The 20,660-nt window shown below is 37.4% G+C and overlaps 1 protein-coding gene across 2 annotated transcripts in view; it reads right to left on the bottom strand.

Moving 5' to 3' along the window:
* KCNMB2 (potassium calcium-activated channel subfamily M regulatory beta subunit 2) overlaps nucleotides 1–20,660 on the bottom strand; it is a 215,742-nt gene that overhangs the window by 43,810 nt on the left and 151,272 nt on the right. The window lies entirely within an intron of this gene.

The raw sequence follows: 20,660 nt of genomic DNA, 5'->3' as shown, positions 1-20,660 counted from the left end.
CAAAATTGGAGTCACTTGAATTTATTGGTTGGGGGGGTAACATGCAAAACTCACTTAAGCAGTTGTGTGAAAGATGGAGAGAGACTTGATTGGGGAGACCAATAATTAGATTTATTATACTATTCCAGGTGGGAGGAGATGAATGTCTGAACTAGGATAGTACTTGTGGAAATGGAGAGAAGAAAGCATATGGTAGAGATATTGTAGACATAGGAACAAGATCTAATAACTGAATATGTGGGGTACATAAGAGGCAGGAGTCAAGAATGATCTCAGTGTTGTGAATTTGCGTGGTCAGTGGTACCTTCAACAGAAATAGGGAAGTTTGGAAGAGGTATGGATTTGGGAGAAAGATAGAGTTCTGTTTTGGATGTGTTGAATTGGAGATGTCTATGGCATACCCATCTCAAAATGGGAGAGCAGGAACTAGACCAAACAAGATTTTTTGTACTCAGTTTTCTCATTTAGAAAATGGTGTTATACTTCAGAGGTTTTTGGCAGTGAGGAAGTATCCTACAATTGAATCAGTACTGATTCTGGTATCAAAGGACTTGGTTCAAATCCTGCCTCTGCTCATTATTATCCATGTAAACTACAGCATGTCACAATCTCACTAGGGTTGACTTTCCTTATCTGTAACTAGATGTTTTTGGAGATCCCTTGCATCTCTAGATTAATAAAGCCATGAAATCCTACCTATGATTGTTGCCTGGGTGACCTTAGAAAAGTTATTTTACTTCACTAAGCCACAGTTTCCCTATCTGAAAAATGAGGAGGTTGCATTAGATAGCTGCTTCTAGCTCTCTCTTTTTCTCTCTCTGTATATATATATATATATATATATATATATATATATATATATATATATATATATATATATATATCTATATCTATATCTATATATATCTATAAATGTACATCCTATGTACATATATAGTTATAAACTTTCTACGTCTATGAACTAACATGTACTTTCCAATATGAACACGGTCAATAGGAATGAAAGCAGGTTATGTGTTGAATCCCCAGTCCAATCTTAGAAATCTGATCATAACTGATTGGGAAACAATGTCCAGACTATTGTCCTTAATAGTTCTCTTTGATTTGCTTGTCCTAAAAAATTTTCTTCAGATAGAAAAAGTATACTCCCACATGGTCTGAATTTGCTCATTATTTCATAATTCATTTCTTAATGAGCTTTCCAAATGGATAATCCTGGCCGGGGCTCAACCATACTTCCTCATGTTACTTGTTGAAAATCACTTTAATTTTGAAGCACTTATTTGATTGGGCCTCCGCTCTACCCAGCTGGTAGAGGAAAACTCTCCTGTAACTCATGTTTATCTCTTTAGTTGGCATAAATGGCCTCATGCTGAGGCAAATCATCCAGTGGCTGAGCACAGAACAGCTCATACACTTCACTTCAGTTCTGACTTTTACTGAAGGGAAGGAAGGAAGAGTGTCAAAGAGACAAGATGAAGAATGGCAGGGTACCTTCTGTCCTTCTTGAAGCCAACCCCACTCTCTGCTTCCACAACAAGGTCAGGATGGGGAAACAGTTTCAAAAAAATACCATCCTTCATGCTCTCTGTTCCTCCCTCTCCCTTGACCTTTCAATTAAAAAGCACTTATGAAATTCCTACTATATATGCCTACTATAACTTGGGAATAAATAGACAAAACCCATGTTTTTGCCCTTAATCTGTCAATCTGATCCAACAAGTGTGAGTCACTGAATGAAAAAGGACTCACTCTACTGCCAATTTATATGTTAAAACTGAACTGGAAGAGATGTAAATATAAAATATAATATAAAGTAATTTTAGTTGTTTTGAAACATATCAAGTGTGATCACCAAAACAAAAAAATTTGAAGTAAACAACATTCCTCCAATCAATTGGATAGACTAGGGCTGTTTAACCTAGATATGATAGTTAAGCTTAAGTGTTTGGAAGACTGATGTGGAAGGGACACCAGATGTGTCTTGCTTGGAATTAAGAGTCGTTGGTAGAGGTTGTGAAGAAGCCAAATTTAGGCTTGTGATAAAGATAGACTTCTCAACTATTGGTTCTATCTGGAGGTTTGGAAACAAAGACTGAGTAACCCTTACTGAGTGTTGTAATGGCAATTGCTTTTGGATACTAGTTGGAGTAAATGGTCTTGGAGATACTTCCTAGTACTCAGATTCTATTATTCTGAATCTCTCGTTTTGGAGACCATCATGGCGCTATTGCTCCTGGCTATACTCTGACTCCCCAGGAAACCAAATTGTACACTTGCAGAACCATCATCATGTGGAACAATGGAGGCAATATTTCTACAGCAATTAGCACAGTGCCTGCAACACTGGAATAATTGCTTATTCTCTCCTCTGCCTTTCCACTGACACTGAATAAGTCATTTCACATCTATGGAGTTCAAATTCTTAATTTATAAAAAAAACTAGGGCTAGATTGGATGTTCTCTAAGGTATTATTTCCTTTTTTTAGGTTCTTTTTTTTTGCAAGGCAATGGGGTTAAGTGGCTTGCCCAAGGCCACACAGCTAGGTAATTCTGAAGTGTATGAGGCCGGATTTGAACTCAGGTACTCCTGACTCCAGGGCTCTATCCACTGTGCCACCTAACCACCCCTGAGGTATTATTTCTTTCTAAATCTATCATACTTTGCCTTTAAAAACTCTAGTAGTCACCAGCTAAAACTCTAGTTAAATTTAGTAATGTTTTCCTTCAATGATCTTCTTGGGATGTCTTCAGAAGGGTAAAATTCTACTCCAGGAAAAAAAATGTTCCTTCATTCTGACTACTCAGCGCCACAATGACTAGATGAGTAATGGTTTTAAGTCCCCAGCAGCCCAATAATTTCTCTCTAGAGCAACTCTTAGGATTCCTCTGGTGCGTCTGGGTCTTTCCCCGCTATCTATCACCTCTGAACCACAGTCATTATCCAAGTGTAAAGGGAGCCAGACAGAGGTTCTATATGACATGATACCTCTTTCTCCCCAGGGTTCCATTGTTTTAGAATGGCATGGGGGAGGTAGGTGAATAGGTCTTCAGTATGCCAGGTGAAAAGTTGTTGAATGGACAGACCATGTTTTCTCCATGTAGAGATGCTAAAGGAGAGTTTGAGAAAATTTTTAACATTCCAAACTCAACTTCAAGGGCAAATACCCAGAGAACCCAGAAGTATATGGGAGATGAGGAAGAACGAATAAAAAAATTTATTAAGCACTTATTTTATGATAAGCAATGTGCGAGGTTTATGGGAATACAGAGAGAGAAAAGCAGATAGTCCTTGCTCTTAGAAAATTCACATTCAGGGGTGGCTAGGTGGCGTAGTAGATAAAGCACCGGCCTTGGAGTCAGGAGTACCTGAGTTCAAATCCGGCCTCAGACACTTAATAATTACCTAGCTGTGTGGCCTTAGGCAAGCCACTTAACACCATTGCCTTGCAAAAACTAAAAAATAAAGAAAGCTCACATTCTACTGGGAGAGAATGGAATGGAAAAATCTAGAAGTCCTAAGGTTTCAGATGCAGGGAAAATAGTAAGACCAAAGGGTTCTAAGGAAGTCATTGGTATGTTGAAAATGCAGCTTCATTGTTGATGCTTATTATCATTATTTCATTTTTAATAATATTTATATATTTCAAAGAGGATCAATGATATCATAAGCAATATCTAGCTAGAGAATGAGTTGAAGTGAGGCCGAGTTGCACAAATTCATTAACCTCATTCTCTCTTCCTGAGTCATCAAAGTCTACTGGTAAGACCAGAGTCAAGATGAATGGCAATAGCCCAGGATGTAGTGAATGACCTTGATGTCTTTGATGTCTGACCAAGCTCTAAGCCCTCCATAGTCCCCGCTTCAGCTGCCTTCATAGCCATTGGGCAAATTTTTCTCATCTGCCTGTTCTGAGGAAAAGTCTTCATATGTTTGGGATAGGTGACCTTTGATGGTTTTGAGACCTATCATTTACCTTAAACCTAGTTTAGCCTGTCTTTTGAGATGGTTTTACTGGGGTTTGGCCACTAGCATTCTACAGTTTTTTAGGGCTTCTCTTAAGAACTTGGGTACTGTGGCGGAATGTGCTTCAGAAATGTCAAATAGATCACCTTCACTTCCTTAGGTATTTCCCAAGCCCATCACCAGGCAACTTATAATTAACCGGAAGGTCCTAGATTTGAAGAGGCATTTTTTTTCAGAATTTGATGAATATCTTGAGCAGTGGATCTTAACATTTTGTGTGTGTCATGGACTCCTTTGGTAGTCTGATAGAGCCTATAGATTCCTCAGAATGTAAAACAAAATACATGGGATTAGAATGGAAATTAATATTGCAGTAGTCACCCAAAATATTTAAATAAAATAAATCTACAAAGCCCTTAAAATCTATTAACAGGACTTTTCAAGGCCTATGGACCCTACACAAGGAACTCTGGTTTTAGAGGTGCTAAAAATAACTTAGAATGACTCACTTAAAATAATAATAGTTCAAGAAACAATGCCTATAAAGAGCTCTATATAAACTGTTTCAGAGAGAAGCAGGATCAGGAAAAACAATATATGCAATGACTATAAGAATGAAAATAGAAAGAACAAAAAACCAGAACTGATTGCTATGCAAGTAAAATAATCAATTTTAGCTCTGGAAAAGAGTTTAGAACATATAGTTTTCTCTCTCTTCTTTGTGGAGGTGGGGAGACTATGGGTGAAATACATTGCATATATTTATCAGACATATGTAGCTAAGTGCTCTGTCTCTTTTTCTGTAACTGGTTATATTGCCCCTCAAGGTTCAAGGGGCAACTCCTGAGGGGTTGTGGTGTCTTTAATCTTACTGGTTCAAGTCTCTATGAGCTGTGTTCCTCTTATTTTAGGTGACTAGTTCCTAGTGCATCAGTTTCAATGAACCACTTAACATCAGTTGGATTTTACAGAGGAATATTTACTTCCAAGATATAGGAAATAAGTTTCTTTTTTACCTTTCCCCCATGGTATTGGAGAGAAGTTGTCCTACACATGGGTGATATGTTGACTTGTATTGCTGAAATGCTTTCCCCTCCTCTTTTTAAAATTTTATTTAAGGCAATGGGGTTGGGAGTGACTTGCCCAAGGCCACACAGTTAGGCAATTAATAAGTGTCTGAGGTCGTACCTGAACTCAGGTCATCCTGACTCCAGGGCTGGTGCTCTATCCATTGAGCCACCTAGCAGCCTGCCCCCCTCTTTTTAAAAAAAATCTTTGTAATGAGGGATTGCTCCTTGGAAATGGTGTATTTAGAAATGTACATGATGTAAAAATAAAATATATCAATAAAAACAAGATAATTAAAAAAACACCAGCTGCTAAAATGGGAAGACCTGTGTGATATGATAAAAAATGAAGAAAGCAAAACAGCTACTAGAATCTTGTCAGTGTTTTCGATGCTAAAAGCAGTCAAACTCTGATGAGTTTTAATTAGCAATCTTGGTCTTAGAATTCCAATAATGACATATATCCTTCCCTATCCCCACCTCTCAATAGAGCTGGGTGAACCTTGGGAGAATACCTTTCAGGAGAGAGATGGGAAACCCTAGTCATTCAACCCTAGCCAGTAGATTGTGGCTGGATCAATTAGCTTTCCTTAAATTCATTTCTTTGTTATGTTATTGTTCCTTGGTGATCATGGTGATGGTGGGGTTATGGCGAAATGGGTGGTATAAAAAGGAAAAGGCAATGATAAGAATTGTAATAAGTCCCCCTTTTAAATAGAACTTAAGTTTTATAAAGTACTTTCAGAATAATAACTATGTTTAAGAATTCTTGCCTTCATTTTATAAAATGATATTGGCAGCATATCATGTGGCAGATAGGACACTGACCTTAGAGTAAGAAAGACCTGAGTTCAGATTCTATCCATGAACATGCCATGTGACCCTGGACAATATTTAACTTCCATATATTTCCTCTATAACCCTTTGATCTACTCATATGTGATGACAAAAGAGTTTTGTGCATTGGAATTTTCTATGCTGACGGAAATCACAGATCCTTTGCAGATTTGTATATTTCCAGAGGAAAATGAGTCTCAGAACAGCCCCACAACTAGTAACCTCAAACCTCTCTGACTTCCATTCCTCTCTACTGCCAGATGGAGTGGGGAATCACTGATCCATTCACAGATTATAGTTTTTCATGTAGATTATTGGGTTCCAGGTTGTAGTTTTGCTTGGGAGTTTGGACTCTGCCTCTTAGGCCTAACTTAGGCCCATAGCCAAGTGAAATGATGACCTCATTCCACGTCCCTTCAAATATATATGGGTGCTATTATTAGATAATGAATCTGTCTGTAACTGGACAGCAATGTTCCGGAAAGTTGTTGTTTTCTCCCTAAAGGGAAAAATAAATTATTTGATTGTTCCCCCAAAAAGGCATTGATCCATCAACTCAAAAATATGCCCGAGCATTTTCTTTCTCTGGGTCTGGTCTGGCTCAAGGTGATATGGGTGATACACGAGAAGATAGGCTGCTCTTAGGGAATTCACATTTGGGATTGGAGCAGGGTAGCGGTAGGTGAAAAGATAAGAAGACTGGCATGTGAAATGGAGAGAAAACAAAGCATTATATGGCAAATTATTGTTTAAAGAAGGGAAACCAATGCAATATAAAGGAACGATGGGTTCATTGTTGGAGAACTCAGATTTGAATTCTGATTTTGTTATCTACTGACAGCATGTCCTTTGGAAAATCAATGAACCTTTTTTTTTTTAGGTTTTTGCAGGGAAAATGGGGTTAAGTGGCTTGCCCAAGGCCACACAGCTGGGTCATTATTAAGTGTCTGAGGTCAGATTTGAGCTCAGGTACTCCTTACTCCAGGGACGGTGCTGTATCCACTGCGCCATCTAGCCGCCCCTATGAACCTTTTGGTGTTTTATTTTTCTCATCTGCAAAATTGGGAGGGGGTGGCTGGACAAGGTGACTCCTAAAGCCCCTTCTAATTCAAAAATTGCTTTGCCTAAGTTCTACAGGAGGCGAGGATAGAACACAGAACTAGTTATGGAATGCATCTCAGTGTGAGTCATTTGAAGGTGAAGAGACATCATAATAGCCCATGCTGCCAAATATTCACTGGACGCAGGAAAGATCATTGTGAGTTGGGTTATCCATGTAAACAAGGCCCCTTGGCTAAGCTGGGATATCACATGATTATGGAATTACTGGGCATGTGAGATCTCAGAGGCCACCTGGTACAACCCAAATCTGACTGATAATTCTGACCTTAGCACACTTGACGTGAGGGCTCCCAGTCTCTGTTTGTCTCCGGTGGAGGCATCCTCCATCCTTCAAGGTAGCCACTAGTCTGTTGGACAGCTCCTCTTCCTGCCATCAAGCTCAAATTTGTATTTTTATTCCTTTAGTTCTGTCCTCTGAGACAAAACAGGGAAAATGATGAACTTTTATTAGAGGAGAGCAGCAGGGAAGATCTAGCTGATAGTTGAAAATAATAGATAATTGATAATGCATGTGGGGAAGAGTGAGGAGGCTCCATATTGATCAGGTCCACTTATGGATAATTACTCAAGTATTACTTTAGTAAAATGAAAATATCAAATCATTGTCTGTACCTGGAGCAACTGAAGCTTAGAAAATAATGTTGGTAATAGCTACCATTTATATAGTGCCTTATAAATGTTCTCTCATTTTACCACTGAAGAACTCTGAGAAATAGTTGCTATTATCATCATTCCTGGTTAAAGATTAGGAAAATCCCATCTTTTACAGCAAGCTTTCCCAGTGCCTCTTAATTCTAGTGCCTTTCTTCTATTAATTATTTTCCTTCATCCTATATATAACTTGCTTTGTATATATTTGTTTGCATGTTCCCTTCCCCACTAGATTGAAAGCTCCTTGAGGATAGGGACTGTCTTTTGCCTCTTTTTCGACCTTTTGTGATTATCTCATTGTCTGGCCAATGGTAGGTACATAATGCCTATTGATAGATTGAAATAGTAGCTAAGTGACTTGTGCAGGGTCCAAGGCCTAGTAAGTGCCTGAGGCAGGATTTGGATCCAGGTTTTCCTGATACCAGGTCCAACATTTTATCTATGAAGCCACCTAGCTGACTCTGTGCCATTCAGTGGTCTGGAAGGTGGAAGTGTCAAGGAAGTTCTGTATGTCATTTTCTAAAATGTAGGATGCTACTTTCCCCACCATTTTCTAGAAAGAGTAAGAAATCAAGAAGTACAAAAGAAGAGATATCTTTAGAGAAGAAGGCAGCAGACCATCTAGTCAGAAGGAAGAAAAGAGGATGAATTTGGGTAACTGATTACAAAATTTGCATGGAAGCTTTGCAAAGCAGTGATTAGGAACTTCAGCTATCTGCACCTCTGCTATGAGCTTTAGATGACTGGCAGAGATAGAGTCTACCATTACTTGTAAGATGCTGAAGGAAGTAGAATTCATACTACTATTTTATTCAGATTGGATTCCATGGAAAGATGGTCCTGTATTTTAGAGAACGAGAAAAACACAGCTTCACTGCAATCCTTCCATGTAGCTTTCAGTTGTGCTAAAGACTAAAAAGTGGGTTTCTTCCTTTCTTGCCCATATTATTAAAATGATTCTTATTATTGAAATATAACTCTACTAATCTAGTCTTTGCTATTCAGATAGATACATAAAAATAAAAATAAACACATGAGCTAGATTTTGGGTTGGGAGGGGAAAAGGCCAATTGGTTTTGAAGGATGGTCAAGGAAATGCATTTTCATTATTAGAGGAAAGCTGCCAACAACACAGCATTTCATTGGACAGAGATTTCATCAATCATCAGCAAAAGACAATGCCAGATTGTAAAACTCAAAACCTTGCCAAAAATGATTGTTGAAAATAACCATTGCATGTAGTTGGAAAAATAAATATACAAAATATTTTTAAAAAGACAATGCCAGATGATATGAAGAAATCTTAGGTTCAATTTATTCTCAGCACTGGGCAAACAGGGTAATTAAGTAATATTGAATCTGTAATTGGAAAGATCCTAACCAATGGTCCAAAGAAAGCCCTTCATTTATAAAGTGAAAGGGAAATACTTATTTAGTCTTTTTTTTTTGCAAGGCAATGGGGTCAAGTGACTTGCTCAAGGTCATACAACTAGGTAATTAGTAAGTGTCTGAGACCAGATTTGAACTCAGAACCTCCTGACTCCAGGGCTGGTGCTCTATTCACTATGCCACCTCGCTGTCCTAGAAATACTGATTCTTAAGACTGATAGATAATGGTGGTCCTCTCAATCAAATCCCATCTGTCTGCTCTGAATTATTATGTTTCTGAACTGATGATATCTGAGTATTTCTGTTTTGGGAAATCAGACTATCTCTGACTGAACAGAGTTATAGCAAGGGATTTTTAATCCCAACAACTCCTGCTTTGTTTTGGGCAATACATTAAGAGATGCATTAGGACCATGGAGTTTGAACAAAGTTCAAGGACTATTCCCTTTAATTTAGGAAAAAAAAACAGATATCTTATCATCTTATTTTGTTATCTCTTAAACTTTTTGTCTCTTCCTTAAGGATATAATTTCTCTCTCATCACACTCAATTTGGATCAATGTACAACATGGAAACAAAGTAAAGACTGACAGATTGCTTTCCATGGCAGTTGGCGGTGGGGGGAAGTAAGATTGGGGAAAATTTGTAAAATTCAAATAAAATCTTTAATAAAAGGAAAAAAGAAGGTAACCTTTATTTTTATTAGTTGGGCAAGGGTAGATAACGTTACCAATTACAGAAAAGAAAAAGGGTGAACTGGAGCTTTGGTGGCAAGGAAATAAATTTAACTTCCCTGAGAGTTGGTGGGATGGGACTCATGACTGGGATATGAATGCTAAAGATATACTTTATTTAAATGAAATGGATTAAACAAAGAAGACAAGATATATCAAGAGGATGTACTCTTGTGTGAAATTCAGGAGAGATGCAAAGTATGGTCAATAGTATTTGGATTAAGATCAATGAAGGAAAAACAGAAGTGATACTGTGCTACAGGTATACACCAGACCACCTAGGCAATTGAAGGAAGTGGTTGATGTGTTTAGGAAAGAGATCTAGATATATTGGTGATAGTTGACTTCAACTATCCATCTATTTGCCAAAGATCTCTACTCTAAAAGGGGAGTAATTGATGAATTTTTCACTTGAATTAATAACTTCATTTGTCAAAGAGTGAAGAAAACAGGGAAGGAAACAACTATTATCCACCTTATTTTGAATAAATAAGGAAGACCTGAGTGCTTGAATAAATAGGGGTTATTTATAATTTATTATTAAAATACATAGGTTAAAAATGATAAATGGTGGCACTTGTGAGGAAATGCAGTGGGAGAGAGTTCTGGACTTGGAATTAGAAAGACTTGGGTTCAAAGACTAGCTCAGACACTTTTCATCCATGTGACCATGAGTAAGTAACAATGAAAAATGAGGAAGGCTCCAATGACATAATATTTGTAATCGTCTTTGCAAACTTTAACAGACTATATATATTTCAGCTATTATCAATGTTATTGAGAAGAAATGATCAGTCTGTTTTGAAGATTATAACAGTAGAGGAGAAGGGCAAAGAATGGAATGAAAACTAGATATTAGGAGAGCAGATTTCAAGATTATAGGGAATTTATGACCTAAAATTCTTGGGAGAAAAATTTACCCATAAATATTTTCAAGGATTCAATTATGATAATGATGCAAACATAATCAGTTGTCCTGATAAGAAAAAAGTGAAAGTTATCTAAAATAAAAATTTGAATGGACAGGGAACTTGTCAACTAACAGGTTCAAAAAAGATATATGGAAAATGGAAGCAAGGACATGTAACTGAAAATGAATTAGGGAAAAAAACCCTGCCATAGTTCCATAAGAAGAGTGTCAGAAGTACTAAGGCTCAGAATGAGCAGAGGCTAGTGTTGAATATTAAGGATAACCAGAAAGGATTTTTAAAGTCTACATTGGAGACAAGAGGAAGATCAAAAAAAGGATAGAAGCACTGATCATTGTAGATGGGATGGTGATAAGAGATGACAGATACAAAGTAAAACTGCTCAACTTTTATTTTTCTTCTACTTCCTTTTCCAAGGAGAATAGTCTTTAGTCTAGGAAGGATAAAACAAACATAGCTGTAAGAGGATGGCAACTGACATTAAGCAAAGAGATGGTGAGTGAGCTCCAACTATCATGGATTTGACCCACCAGGACATGATGAACTATTTTCCAAGATACTGACAGAATGGACTAATATGGATTCCGAGCTACTGTTGGTGATTTTTTTGAAATTTATTGAAGCATTTCAAAGGGGGAAGATAATTGCCTTAGTTTTCCATTTGGTGAAATGGAAGAATTATTCAAACTACAAGCTAGTGAACAATTTGGAAATCCTATGGTATCATTATTTAAAGGATGGTTTGTGAGCCTTTAAAATGACAGCAGTGATCACTAAGAGCTATCATTTCAATAAAACAAATTATGTCAGATGTCCATGATTTCCTTTTTTTTTTTGGTAAAGTTCCTGGACTGAGAGAATAAAAAGTATTGAGATATCATATAAAAATTTTAACAAAATGTTTGATGAAGTGTCACCTGATATCTTTTAGGTAAAATGAGAGATAGTGGCTCAATAATTCTTTGATGTGAATTTGAAACTGGTTGAATGGACTAATCCAAAGAGAAGGTATTACTAGGTCAGTGTTAATTCGAAGGGGCATATTTGGAAACTGCTTCAAGGGCCTATCTTTGGTTCTATTCTGTTCAGCATTTCTATCCATGACTTGGATGAAGGGATAGATGACAAGCTCATCAAATAAGCAGATGACACAAAACTTGGAGGGAGAGATGGATAATGAAATCTATGTGTTTTATGTGACCTCAAGAGAGAGTGAAAATCGGAGGAATGACCGGAAGTTTCTGACGGGTAGATTTTGCTTCTATATGAAGAGAGACTCCCAAGAGAAACCCCAAAGTAGAATGGTATTCCTTGAAAGGTAAGGGGTACTGCCTCATGGAAATTCATCAACTAGAAGTTCAGGAATATTATTGAGGGAATTCCTTTTCTAGTATGTGTTGGATGAAATCTTCTAACCTTGCATACACACATATGCAAGAGTATATAAATGATTGCTTTCCTCTCCTTGGACATAAACATATTCCTTGTATCTTGATCCTTGATTATTTAACTCTTGATTCTTCATAGGCAAAGTTCACTAATAGTTCCTGGATATCTCAAAACTTATTGAGCCATTTCAGTTGTTTCCTCTCTTTGTCATCATACTTGGCATAGTTTGTCATTATCTTCTCCAGGTCATTTTGCAGTTGAAGAAACTGAGGCAAATGGTTACATGGCTTTCCCAAGGTCACACAGCTGGATTTGAACTCAGCAGGGTGAGTTTTCCTGGTATAAAGTCGGGTGCTCTATGCAAATGGTGCTATCCAATGGTCTCATTGGAACACAGGAAAACATTTCTAATTTTTTTAAAATGCCTTATCAGTTGTAAATGAATTTGTGTATACATAAAAGATGAAATTTTTGACAAAAGCTATATTCCTCATTTCAGATGCTCCAAAAGGGAGAACAGGCCTATTTTACACATTGCTGGTATGGAAAATGTAGTATAGTGGTTAAAGACTAGACTTAGAGTGCTAGGTTCAACCCAAGATCTGAATCCCGTTTCTAGCCCTTGCTAGAGGCTCCTGAGTCAGTCCCTTGACTTCTTTAGCCTCAATTTCCAGAGGTTCAGCAAAGGGATTTACTCAATGGCTTCCAACATTCGTTTTTCACATTTCAATCTATGATCCAATGATCTAAGATGAGTAACTTAATTTCTCTTGGCCTTAGTTTCCTCATCTGTACAATGAATAACAATGCTTGTAAGAGTTCCTTCATAGAATTGTTGTTAGATTCAAAAGAGGTGACATGTAACAAAGCACTACCCAAACCCTAAAGCATTACATGTACAGGATGCTCTAGGTGATGCAGTGGATGGAACATTGGCATTGGAGTCAGGAGGTTGGAAGATCAAGTCCAGCCTCAGATTCTTGACACTAACTAGCTGTGTGACCTTGGACAAGTCACTTAACCCTGACTGCCTGACATCCAGGGCCATCTCCAGTCATCCTGATCCATATCTGGCCACTGGATCCAGATGACTCTGGAGAAGAAAAAGAGACTGGTGACTTAGGAGAGCCCCCTCATCCCCCACTCAAATCCAATTCATGTACTTGTCATGGCATCACCTCCCTGATGTCACAGTCTTCTTTGAGAATGAAGGGCAAACATCAGCTCCAGGAGCTATTAAAACTTAAAACTGCTCTAAAACTGGGAATCCCTGTAAATATTGGTTAGAAATATTATTCTTAGTTCCTAGTTGACTATGTAATATCAGTTTTGTTTCTCACCCCAAATTGACTAGACATTCTTTTGATTCAGCTTCAACTCAACAACTATTTATGCTGAGAGAGAATATGAAGTAATAGAGAGACTGCCTTGGAGTCAGAATGACTTGAGTTCAAGTCTCACCTTTGATTCAACCTGACTCTTGAATCCTGAGCAAGTAAGTCAATTTTTCAGTACTTCAAGTAACCCTTCAAGACTATAAATTCCAAGTGTAACTTCCAGAACAGATGAGCTAGCCATTTGGGGGAGGGACTTCCTCACTGGGAACTCTTTACATTGAAGAAATCATAAATCTGGGGAAACATGCTCAGGCAGAACAAGATAGGAACAGCATATACCTAACTCTTAAAGAGCTTAAGCTAATGGAGAGGCAGCATAGAATGGTAGAAAGCACCAAGAGAGAGGTTCAAATTTTGCCCGAGACATTGACCAGCTATGTGATGGAAATTTCCTAAGTCTCAGTCTCCCCTTCTATAAAAGTAGGGCAATAATACCTGTAATACTAAATGAATAGGGTTGATATAGAATCAAATAATATAATGAACACAAGGTACAAACTACAAACTTTAAAGTATTATACAAATATCAGTGAGTAGTATGGTGGATAGGGGACCTGGAGTCTGAATTCAAGTCTGGCCTCAGAAACTTCCTAGCTTTGTGACCCTAGGAAAACCACCTAACCCCATTTGCCTCAGTTTCTTCATCTGTAAAAATGAACTAGATAAGGAAATTACAAACCATTCCAGTATCTTTGCCAAGAAAACCCCAAATGAGGTCACAAGGAATTGAATCCAAGTGAACAACAGAACCAAAAAATTTGTCTGTGTGTGTGTGTGTGTGTGTGTGTGTGTGTGTATGTGTATGTTTATGTTTGTGAGTGTGTGAGGTATGTATAGAAATATCAGCAACAAGGGAGAGTAAGATAAACATAGGGGAGAGAGTCATGCAAAGTGCTGGAGAAGGGAGAAATTATTTTCACTTGGGGCCTTCCTAGGGGATCTGGCACCAGAGTAGAATTTTGAATGAAGGGAATCCAACAGCCAGAGGTAGAGAAAGAATCTGGACTTGAACATGAAAATTGGGGAGAGTAGGATGAAAATAAGATTAGTGATGATGGAAAGCAGTTCATTTTGATTGAAATGTACAAGATATTGCGTAATACAGTGGCATTGGCTAGTGATCAAAGGGTGGATGCCAGGTCTTGCCTTGGATGATTACACCCCTCATATGACTTTTGGTAAGTTACTTAGTTTTCCTGGGTCTCAGTTTTCTCATCTGGAAACTGGGTAGGAAGAAGTCCCACTAGCTACCCCCTAAGGTCTCTTTTAGTTCTAGAGTTATGATTCCATGAAATCAATTTGGAAATGTAAGTTAGAGTCAAATTGTGAAAAGCTTTGAACACCAGGATCAAAAGCTTATGTTTTTGTCACTCTCCCCCCTTTTTTTCTTACTCATCCAATGTTTCTGTGGTCTTTCACCTTACTTAATTGATTTCAGTTAGAGTCAGAATATACTTGAGGTTCTCTTAGAAAAAAGAGAGAACTGAAAGGTTTGAGTCACTAACCCTACTTTCATTTAGAAAAAAATCAATAAACATAAACCATTGAAGTGTAGATTTTCCCTTTTTCCCGTCCTTTCTTAGCAATTAGGGCAAAGTGACTTGACTAGAATCATAGAGCTATGAAATAAGTGTCTGAGGTTAAATTTGAACTCAGTTCCTTTTGACTCCAGGTTGATGTTCTATTCATAGGGCCACCTAGCTGCTCCTAGTTCATTTTTAAAACACCTGCTGCTTCAGCTTCATTCTTAAGAAGCATGGGATATGTCTCTGAACTTTTGGATCTATTCTGAAATTGGATACTAAATTTAAATTGTTGCAGAGAAATACAAATTTAGTTTCAAACCTACTTTCACATGTGGTGGGTTTCTGGGATGGAAAGTTTCTGAAAGGGGACTAGTCAACTTTGAAAATCCAACAGTTCTATTAGCAAACTGGCTAAAAGACATATTGGATTAGAAAGTTATACATTCATAGTGCAGGTACAGAATACATTTCAATTGGTTCAATTTCTTAGTTACATTTAAATCTATTATGGATACTGGATTTGATACTGTGTTCCTTCATCTCAATTCTTTACACAAGGTCAATGGTGTGGGAAATGCTGTCTCTAACCCTGGTTCAGTTTATGACTTTTTAAGCTTTGGACCTTCCATTATTCATCTTTTCTCATAATACTGCTTTTTACTCATGACCTCTCTTATTTCCATTCCTGTTCATTCTGACCTCAGATGCTGCATTCCATCCTCATTATACTACAACTGCATCTGTCTTTGGCCCAGCTCTGTTGTCCACGCTGTTCCAGCTTTGAAATCCTTGGTACAAACCCCCAAATTACCTTGTCTTACAAGTCTTACAAGTCACCAGCTTCTGTCAAATAGAAGAAAGGGTAGATAGAGAAGGCTCCTTTCTATTTCCACTTTTTTGCCTCATCATTATTGGACAAACTGACCATATGGTCACTGTGGTGACTTTGGTGGCTCCAAATTTTCTCCATCATCAATAAGGCCATCTATCCAAACAAAGTGAGGTACAGCAATACTGGTTGGGATAACTATGGAAACAGAATAATTTTTCCTAAATTGAGTTTCTGTTTGTAATTTTTAGTAAATGTGCAACATGGTAATGCAATGATATAAAGGAAACTGCCAAATGTATATTTCCTTAGGAAGGGAGAAAATGGTCAAAAGGGACATTGGTTAGACAGGAAGTAGGAATGAGAAGTAAGTAGCAAGAGAATGAATGCAGAGGCATTGTGATAGAGTAGAAGGCTTAGTAAGGAGAAATGTGGGTTCAAAACAAGTTTCTGTTACCATAGTTTCTTCATCTGTAAAACAGGGAGCATAATATATGCACAAAATACCTCACATAATTTTTTTGGAATAAATAACTTGATGGATGTAAAGTGTTTTGCAATTCTTAAAATGCAATACAAATATCAACTATTATTAGTGAATAATATCAGTTATGGCAGGGACAAATTAAGCACTTAGGTTACAATGTCCTGATTGTAAAGTGAGAATCATAAAGTCTTAGGGAAATAGAACTGAAAGGGGACCAGTGTAGTTTTATCTCAAATTTTTGTTTCTGACATAAAATATAAGAAAAAAAATGAGAGCAGGAGACATGCTTTGGGAGCTGCCCAGGGAGCCTTGAGCTGGGTCAGGTTTTCCTTTTGTGTGGACTGAATAGGTAATTCTAGCAGAAAAAGATGATTAATGCTTCCCAGGATGAACCTGTCACTGGAGAAGTGAGGTCTATGATAACTCTGAAGCAGGAGAAGCTGGATTGTGGAAACCAGGTGACTTGAGCTGAGCTTTAGATGCTAAAACAATATTAGGAATGAAGCTCTAAATAAGTCCTACACCTGTTAATGCAAAAAGTAGAATATAAACTCAATTTAATTAAGCTAATTAATAAACACAGTTGAATTTAGATAAAGGAGGCACCAATCTGTGCCCAGGTATTACATTTCTTTTGATTTTGCTCTAGATAGTATTTTCCTTTTACTAGTGATATGTTAATATTTAAGAGAAACAATTATTATTTAATCAATATATATGATAGAGGGAGCATGATATAATGGTTAGAGTGCTCTTAAAACATGGTAAACTCTGATTTTAAATCCTGTCTTTCAAGAAAACTGTGGGATCTTTAGATCTTAGATAACTCTAATATTTATTTACTACAATTGTAGAAGAGTTGCACTCTGTACTGGGAAAGAGTTTCAATGCCAGAAGATCCTAGACATATTAATATATAAGTTATTTTTAAATAAAGAATCATATTTCTACAAAATAATGAATTATATAGCATACTCTATATACCTACTAATACTAAAAATTTCTCAAATATTATCTTATTTGATTCTCACACTAACCCTGAGAGGTAGATGTTCCATTTAGGAGACTCATTAAACAGATGAGAAAAATTGAGGCAAATAGTAGGTAAATGACTTTCCCCAAGTCACTAGTAAATGTCTGAGACTGGATTTGACATCAGAACTTTCTGATATCAAACAAAGAATTCTCTCCAATATGCTACCTTGCTGCCCCAAACCGTATAATCGTATCAATACAGAGGAGATAGATTTCCAGAGCACAGACTGGAGGACTGACTTTAATCGAGGAAGAGGAGGAATATATCTTTCTCTGAGACAGAAATTAAGGAAAAGGGGATGGGCACAGATAGAGAGATATTTAAGAATTGAGAGAGAGAGAGAAAGGCAGGGAATTCTCAGTTTATAACTTATGTCTTTTTAGTCAATCAGGAAGATTCCCACTTCTAGTCTCTTATGAGCAGCATCCTAGGGGAATGGACAACACATAAACAAAAGCCTTTCCAAGAAGTATTGGGGGGTTCTAGACTCTTCATCCCAACCCTTCTAATCACAGAAAAATTGAAATTCTGTGCAGCTAATTGAAAAGACTCATGGTAGAAATGATGGGAGAAAGTGGGTGGAAATAGTGTGAAGCAAATTGCTGATGGGTTGTGTGGGAGGGAAGGCATTTTATGTTTGCAAAACTATGCGCCCTTTTCTCTCTTGTTCCTCCACGGAAAAACAAAAGAGAACATTCAATTCAATTCAACAAACATTCATTAAACACCTACTATGAAAGATTGCTTTAAGATTGGAAAAGGAGTGTGACAAGACTGGATATTGTCACCTTATTTATTTAACTTATATGCAGAATACATTATGTGAAATGCCAGACTGAATGAATCAAAAGCCAGAATTAAGGTTGCTGGGAGAAATATCAACAATCTCAAATAGACCACTCTGATGGCAGAAAATGAAGAAGAATTAAGAAGCCTCTTGATGATGGTGAAAGAGGAGAGTATAAAAGCTGACCTGAAGGTTAACATGAAATAAACTGAAATAACAGCAATTGGTCCCATTACTTCCTGGCAAATAGAGGGAGAAGAAATGGAAGCACTGTCAAATTTTATATTTTTTAAATCAAAGATCACTGCAGATGGTGACTGTAGCCATGAAATTAAAGACGCTTTCGCCTTGGAAGGAAAGTTATGGAAAATCTGGACAGCATACTAAAAAGTAGAAATATCACCTTACCAACAAATGTCTGTATAGTCAAAGCTGTGGGTTTTCCAGTAGTAACATATGGCTGTGAGAAGTGAACTATATGGAAAGCTGAAAGCCTGCAGAATCAACGCTTCCAATTGAGGTGCTAGGGAAAGACTTTTAAGAGTCCCTTTGGACACCAAGGAGATGAAATCTGTTAATAATTAAACAAATTAATTCATCGTGTTCATTGGAAGATCAAATACTGAAGTCTAAATATTTTGGCCACATAGTAAGAAGATAGGACTCATTGGAAAATATCCTGATACTGGGAGGTACTGAAGACAAAAGAAAATGAGAATGGCAGAGGATGAAATGAATAGTGTCATGAGAGCAATGAATCTGAGCTTGGATAGGCTGAGGCAGAGATAGTTTAGGATTAGAAGGGTTTGGTGTGCTATATAGGCTATCGGAATACAACAGAACAACTGAGCAACCCACCCCCCCAGGGTTGCTGTGAGAGTCAATCAAAATATTTGTAAAGCATATAGTGCTTGCAATGGAGTTTCATTCCTTATGGTATTATAACAGGATTATTGTGCTGATTTTGGCACTATATTTTAGGGAGGAATTTGACAAGGATCTTTTCTCTACACATACATTGCAGAAGAAGGACAGTGGGGTAACTTTTTTCCTTCTGTTTCTTATAATATCTTAAGATGAGAATGTCTTAAGGAAGTCAGTAAGGATAGTGAAGGCTTTTTTGAGATCATATCATATATGGACTGATTGAAAGAATTGGATATTTAAGCCTGAAGATAAATAATAAAGATAATAATAAGGATACTAATAGTGAACATTTATACTGCGCTTTAAGGTTAGCAAATCACTTTCAATTATTATGTCACTTTATATAATAGTTTTCAATAGTTTTCAAGTATTTGAATGACTGTCAGATGTAAAGGGAATTATTTTTGTATCATCATTCTGTATCCTTAGGATGATACATTTATAGCTTTTGAGCTGGAAGAGATGTTAGAGATGATCTCATCAACCCCCTTCATTTTTGTGCTGGGAGCAATGGGTGAAGAGGAGGGAAGTTGCAAAGATTTAAATGCATGCTTGATGTCAGGAAATCCCTTTTCAATAATTGGACCTGTAAGAAAGTGGTCTGGACAGCCTTATGAGGAGACCAGGGACATGCGGTGGGGGGTTGTGAAGGGTTTAATAATACACCTGTATACACTCAACCTTTTGCAATCACAGGTAAGGCTCAACTCTGCCTCACCTGCCACCCCCTCACCGCATGTCCCTGGAGGAGGCAGATAGATTTCTCCATTCTAGAAATCTTCAAACAATTAGATGACTTCTGATTGGATATGTCACAGAGAAAGTTCTTGTTAAGGTTCGAGTTGGCATGGATGGATGACTTCTGAAGACCCTCATGGCTCTGATCATTCTGTTATGCCACAAGAAGCCCTAGTGGCAGAGATGCTTAGGGAGTAGAGAGGGTACTCCAGGGGCACGTCTAATTCTCTTTGTGGTGATGATTTCCTCTTTATTACACAATCACTATTAGATTTATAAGGAGGCACAATAGCCATTACTTGATTAGTCGAGTGTAATTGGTGAGCTGTTGGGTACCATTTAGGTTGGACGTATTCACACTGTAATTTAGTCAGGATTCCTGTGTCATTATTTATCCCAGGCATGAAAGAAAATGGAATAAATACAAGACACCTCATTCTTCTCCTTGTTCTAAATTTAGTTTATGGTCCCCTTTGATTGTTTTTCTTTGAGTTGAGAAAGGTAATGCAGTTCACCTTTACTGGTTCAGTAAATTGAGTGTTTGGATATGGATGGATAGTTAAACATTCACTGCCTAAGTCTAATTTACCTTCTGGCTAATGTGAAATTTTCTCTACACATACATTGCAGGAGAAGGGCAGTGGGGTAGCTTTTTCCCTTCTGTTTCTTATAAAGTATGATTTTTTTTTATCTAAATGACCACCGTGTTTGAAAATATCTATATTTTCCCTTTCCTGGGGAATCTATAGGTCAGGGAAGGCAGGCTAAGAGTTTTTGCAGCTGGACTCTGGGAAAGCCATTTTCCATCACTGTACATTGATTTCTGGGTTTTCCTTGTTGCCACAATT

The sequence above is a fragment of the Macrotis lagotis genome, chromosome 6 (assembly GCF_037893015.1).
Source record: "Macrotis lagotis isolate mMagLag1 chromosome 6, bilby.v1.9.chrom.fasta, whole genome shotgun sequence".
In the NCBI taxonomy this organism is placed as follows: Eukaryota; Metazoa; Chordata; class Mammalia; order Peramelemorphia; family Peramelidae; genus Macrotis; species Macrotis lagotis.
Note: the sequence above shows the minus strand (reverse complement) of the source record. Positions and strands in the feature narration are given on the sequence as shown.